Below are 6,287 nucleotides of genomic sequence, written 5' to 3'. Positions count from 1 at the left end.
AATGCTTTTTTCAAGACGATATTTGTTCATTTCTCCCCAGACCCCCTCCCCTCCCCCCCCCCTCAAAACGAACATACACATGGTTATGCAAGGGATCGATATTTTTTAATGAAGTTCAATTTCCTCATGAAACGTGACCAGCTGCCACTCTAATTTCACCAGACACCTAGGTTTATGTTGCCACGGTCGCACAACCTTGCCATGGCTATGCTCACGAGGTTGACTTTCACTTTGTGTAGGTCATAAACTACATATTCGAACAGCGCCCGTCCATAGATAGAGTTCGATATTTTTTCTACAAACACGAGACGAACAGGGCCTAAACCCCCTCCCCCCCCCCCCCCCCCAAACGAACGAATATCTTCTCTAAAAAAACATCGATATTTTGTGGACGACCCCTTACAAAAATTCTGCGCATTTTTTCTCCATCTGCGCATAAAATCTTGACTGACAACCTGCTTGTTAAATCATGCACCTGCTTTCAGGCGTAAACACCCTGTTGTAGAGGTCTCAGTCCTCATTTGTTAGACTTACCTGTCTTTATAAATGTAACTTACTCTCTCTCTCTCTCTCCTCTCTCTCTCTCTCTCTCTCTCTCTCTCTCTCTCTCTCTCTCTCTCTCTCTCTCTCTCTCTCTCTCTCTCTCTCTCTCTCTCTCTCTCTCTCGAAATCCTTTTCGAGGAATATGAAAATTATAAAATTATTTCAGTGAGAATTCAAGTCGGCAGGAATAGCGCAAGCTCCCACGTAGGGAGCAACACACAATTCCCCAAGTATCGCCGAAGTCGCACCAACCTCTAAGTACTATTATACTTAGCATGGGAATTGTGTGTCGCTTCCTACGCGGGAGCTTGGGCTTTTCCTGCGGATTTGAATTGACTGTGTAGCGCTCTTCTAGCCTAAACAGCACTCGGGATAGTAACACTAACAGTGACACTCCGGTTCCAGCTCGACAAACACCTCACGACCTCCAGACAGCAGCAGCGTGAGTCAGTATCGCTCATAGAGGTGCTGAAGAACGCTGAGCCGGATCAGGACTTCATCCCAATGATCACGAGAAATAATGGTTTTCACCTCCCACTATCTGTTTCACTGAAGAAGCGATCACATCTTTTACATGTACATGTAGTGCTAAGAGGTGGTGAAGCTGGTAAGAGATATTGCTGCGGCTTCAGAGACAGATTGCCTATGTGGTATGTGTATGTACATGTACATGTATGTGTATGTACATGTACACCCCTTGCTGCAAGTAACGCGTTAGTTAGACTATGTGCAGCCGTTCTCCCTTTTTGTCCCAAACCAAGCTCTTGCTGCAGCATTATTATACAGCATTTTAAGATAAGGTAGGTTTGGAGCAATATGGTTAGCATTATACAAACATTTTCGGAGCATTATCTGCTGGGCCCTAATCTCGTTGCATGCATTATCATCGACTAATTCTCACCGGTAAAACAATTCAAATATACAGTGTTGTGCACTGGTTTCTGCGTTATGTACAGACATGTTATCTGCTCGGCGAGTCTTAAAAAAATGAACAAACACAAAAAAAACAAGGAAAGAAGGCGAAAATGGCCCCTGCGGCGAACAAAGCGTTGGGTGTTTGGCCCCTTCTTTCACTCCCCGAATCAGTTTTGAACAAGTAGAAATCGCTTGAGGATACCATCCTGAAGCGGTGTGCTGGATGATAAGTATGTCCTTTTCAAAGTGCAACAGTCGTTGGCACGGTTGCTAAAATGGATTTGGAGATTTGCAGTGCATGAACTCTGGCCAGTCGTGTTTTGGGAGAAACTGAACGGTACGAAGTTGTCGAATTGGGCCTGATTTATTTGCCCTTGGCCTGAACCAGCCGCTATCGGAGTAAATAAAAAAACATGCATGTGTTTTGAAGACCACATGGGAACATAATCCGCGTCTTCTTTCCTACGTCGTTTGTTTGAAACTCCGAGTGCCTCTGATTTGCCGCCATATTGACGAGTCGAGTAGCATGCCCACGGCCGTTAGCTGCACTTGGATCGCGGCAACTTAGTTTTCGGCACGTGAACCATGAAAAAGCAATGCATGCTCATGCATGTTCATGCATAACCAGTCAGCTGGCCTGCTCGCCCACGCATTTGACAGGTAACAATTCCATCAAATTTGAGATATCGCTTCGTTCTAAGTCTCAAAACAGTTCTAAAGTCACCAAACCACGCTGGTAATCGATGGCTATTCAATGTTAACATCTTCAGGAAGACTTCAGCCGTTTCCCGAGAGTTTGGGCATCGTTGCCGTTATTTTTCACGGTGTTCTTCTTCCTCCTGTCTGGAGCTGCAATTGCATCCTGGAATTATTTGAAAGGTATTTCGTGCGGGCTGTGGGGGGTTCCAACAGGCATAAACTGACATCGCTATAGGATAACTGGTAACTTTCACCCTTCAAGGAGGTAGAGCAATGAGAATTTTTTTGTGGCGGTCGTCCAATTTTTGTGGCGGTCGTGGCTGTATTTGTGCACTTCCAAGGCTTTCATTCTGCCTGATACTACTCTCTACTGTATGGGAATCGTTGTTTAGGCACATGTAGCTGTCTTATTTGGTAGATCTGCTGTTTTCAATCACTTGGGACACTTTGTCTAGCCTATTTGTCTTTCGTTCGTGCCATCTATCAGTTTTGTGGGGTGCCTTGACCTGTATTTGTGAAGTTCTCGAGTAAGGACTCTAATTCTTGACTGGAGTCACGTCTTGAATTGAATTTGCTGGGTGAGCCCTCGTTCACGCAGTTGTACTTATCGTAATAGTCAATATCTGCTTGCTGGACGGACTAGCGGCTAGAATAGGGATGACCAAATGGTCCAAGTGTTACTAGTACACGATTATTGTTTCCATCATCGTGAAATGAGCGTTGTGGAATTGCAATCGTCTGCCTTTGGCACAGAGGACATGAGGAGAGTTGATTGTTACTTCTACTCAGCAATGAAGCGATCATCAGCTCTCTTTGTTCTAATTATTGAGAGGACATACCGGCATCGCAATCAAGTAAAGATTAGGCAAACCTCGCCAACCTCCAAAGAGAGTCGAAGATATTTTCTCCAAATGCAAAGACGATCTTTGTGAGTTTGTGACTTGCATTTGCGTGCATACATGAGCAAGTCACGGACCACCGCACGTGCGCGGTTACCATGCCATCTCGAACCGACGCCATCTTTCTAAGTTGCCGCTTCTTGACAGCCGTGTGCCAGCAACTGCAATGCATGGCACGGAGTCTAAAGCTGTAAATTTATGCACATACAGGTACCCACGGCATAGAGCACCAAGTATCGTTCGTTGTAACTAAGATAGCTCTAGCTCTATTCGAACCGTTCGGAACGAATATTGAGCACTCTATCGAGCCGGACAACGAACGATGCTTGGTGCTCTGGCTCTGCCGTGTGTAAGATCGCTCTATTCGAACCGTTCGGAACGAATGTTGAGCACTCTACCGAGCCGTAGGACTCATTTGCACAATGTACAACTTACTACAAGGTCGAAGCGGAGCAAGGTCGGAATGCATTCGAAAATTCGGCATGTTTGTTCAGAAAACGCTCACTTTGCCGAAAGTATTTCGGAAGAATTTGCTTGTAAAAGAGCGCTTGTGCCTGGTTTATCAGTTCAAAGAGGTTTCTTATCTCGACATGGCTTCGCAGGCGTCTTCGGCGACATCAGCATCGTCAGCTACCTCTGATTGCTTCTCTCCATTAATTGTCTGTCTACTCCCTTTCGCCTGGAGTGTTCTCACTATCATCTGTGTGGCTGAAAAGACAAGGCGATACGCATAAATACTATAATAAAATTGTTTTCCTTGGAAATTTTTTTTTTAAATACGCATAAAATTTGACTTGGCTATGGAGTTGATTCTTCTGAGACAACTGAGGAGGCAGATTTGGCCCTCGAGTCTTTGGGCGATCAAAGGACTTAGGTTCGTTGGTATCAGCAAGAAAAGGAGCACGGGACTGGACATTGCTGATGCTGGAGCTCACGAAATGAAAACGCATGATGTTCGACTTGCAAAACAAACGTTCATTCGAAAATTCGACATTATTTAAAATGTTCGACAAAATGACCGTCGATTCGGAATGCAAACCCTCACTATTTTCGCTCCGGTCTCGAGAATTTCTCGTACGATCCCATATCGGCCTAGTAGTAGTAGTAGTAGTAGTAGGGTCTACTCAGTAAATCTACTACCAGTCGAGTTGTTGACCAGGCATAGTGCAGAAAGAGGAAATCGCAAATGATGAGTGCACCTGTCGACACGGCCGGCCCGTGATAGTTTTTGGGCGGTAGTTTCTTTCTTCCTAGCGCTATAGCGTCGCTGCGCACCTCTTCCCCCCCCCCCCCCCCCACACACAACGTTGTGTGATGTTTTGCAGTGTGCACGCCTGTTTCGTGGGCATTCGGCTTTGACGGGGAATTTCTTTCTCCACGCTCTCGCTGGTTGAATCCTTGCTGTTCGGAGCTCAGTGTAAGGAGGTAAGTACAGTGTCTGGGTGAAATCACATTTGTTAGTTTCTTGCAAGTGAGCCATGTCGATGAAATAATGTTTGACCGCCATTGGAGAGAAAGTTTTTACCATCACCAATGGCTGTAGACGCTTGTCATGACATGAGGCTACATGTACATGTACATGTGACCTATGCATAGGCTATGGTGCAACTGTAAGGCGAAATCCGAGTGCGAATTTCGCTACAAAATAGTATTCAAACTCTACTGGCAAGTAGAGTGGTATTACTGTATAAGGAGTGATTCGACAGCCCATTCTGGTAAACTGGCATGAAAACCTGCTCTTTTTCCAGATTTTTCCTTGCAATGTACATTGCACGGTCATAGGGTACAATCATGTACTTAGCCCTTGGCGGATTTATATTATATGCTCCGTAAATTGCTGAATTATGCTTCTCATTATGCCCAAATTTTGCCAGTGATTACGCTATATTATACTGGAATCATGCCAATGATGGTGCTATGCTGTACCCTTGCAATCTTGTTGCACTTTGCAACGTTACAACGACTCTGGCTCCATGACGGCACGGTTTATAAATATAACAGTCATTCACCAGGTTATTTCCTGTAACATGCCTAAATATGTCTGGAGCATTACTCTTCAGCCAGCATCGTAAGGGTATTTTTTTATTTTTTATTTTTACAATGATCACAGCTCACAGGCAAAGACAAGAAATTGCATAGTGGGAGCATAGTGATGGTGAGGCTTTTTGCCCTCAGCCGACCTGAGGTCTCGACGTCATGGGGACATAAAACGCACCCAAAAAAAGAAGAAAAATGAAAGGAGTGACACTGAGGTACATGATACGAAATGTTAGGAGGAGAGACAGTACATTAGAAGGAGGGGAATGATAAGACAGACAGTGCTAGGAGGAGAAGGAGAGAAAAGAAGAGCAGACGTTATTGGGAATAGTATGTGGAGCGGAATTTGGAAGTCATGGGGTGAGGCAGATATGATGCTGATAATCAGAGATGGTCATGTGCCCACGACCAGTCGTTGGTCTTCAAATAGCGGTTGGCTGCAACTTTGAAGTGTTGCAAGTTCTTGGTGCAGAAAGGACCAGAGAAGACTCCGGCGGGCAGCATGCCGACCGTCTGGTCTCAGAAGTCCTTTCATGCCAGGGCATATTTTTTAGACAAAGTCCGAAGATTATGCCAGCATAATAGAAATTATGCCAGCATAATCCGTCAAGGGCTACGTGTACTTGTGACAAACGTCTAAGTTATGCCAACTGTGCTACTCCGACCTAGGCACTTTGCAAACTTCACTGCAAAGGCGTAGTGTGTGCTGTCCCCATGAAAAATCGCGGAGGAATTTCTCCGAGAATGTGCACTGCAAAATATTCGGAATGTGAAAAACACACTGAGAGTGAAATGAAGGAAATAATCATTATTGCAGCAAAATGCTGTGGACTGCGCCAGAGTCTCAACATAGAGGAAATGAATGTGGTGTATGTGCAGCCTCTGATGAATGTGGTGTATGCGCAGCCTCTGTTGAGCTCCAAGCATGACCTGATACAGGCATAATGATTCCCTGCCGCACTCATGGACTTGGGAATTTGTCTTGCACCTGACACCTAGCAGGAAGCCCTACGCTAACTAGATAGACTATGTAACAGAGATGCAAGGGGCTCCTTGCTGAACAAGCAATGCTAACGTTTTCAACTCAGATGGAGAGAGAAGGATTGAAAAAAGAAAAGGACAAAAGGTATAAGCAATTTATCGGCAGTTTTCCAACACTTATACTTTGAAGTACAACCAAGATCGTGACTGGTG

At 45.0% G+C, this 6,287-nt stretch overlaps 1 long non-coding RNA gene across 1 annotated transcript in view; it reads left to right on the top strand.

Annotated features, from left to right (window-relative positions):
- The first annotated feature begins 4,341 nt into the window (after positions 1-4,341).
- The window catches only part of LOC135823490 (uncharacterized), a 7,790-nt gene continuing 5,844 nt past the window's right edge, over positions 4,342-6,287 (top strand). Inside the window, exon 1 of the long non-coding RNA XR_010554724.1 lies at positions 4,342-4,481. This is a non-coding gene — a long non-coding RNA (uncharacterized LOC135823490). The remainder of the gene's footprint in view (positions 4,482-6,287) is intronic.

The sequence above is a fragment of the Sycon ciliatum genome, chromosome 8 (genome assembly GCF_964019385.1).
Source record: "Sycon ciliatum chromosome 8, ocSycCili1.1, whole genome shotgun sequence".
Lineage (NCBI taxonomy): Eukaryota > Metazoa > Porifera > Calcarea > Leucosolenida > Sycettidae > Sycon > Sycon ciliatum.
The sequence above is the reverse complement of the archived record's forward strand: the minus strand, read 5'-3'. Positions and strand labels throughout refer to the sequence as shown.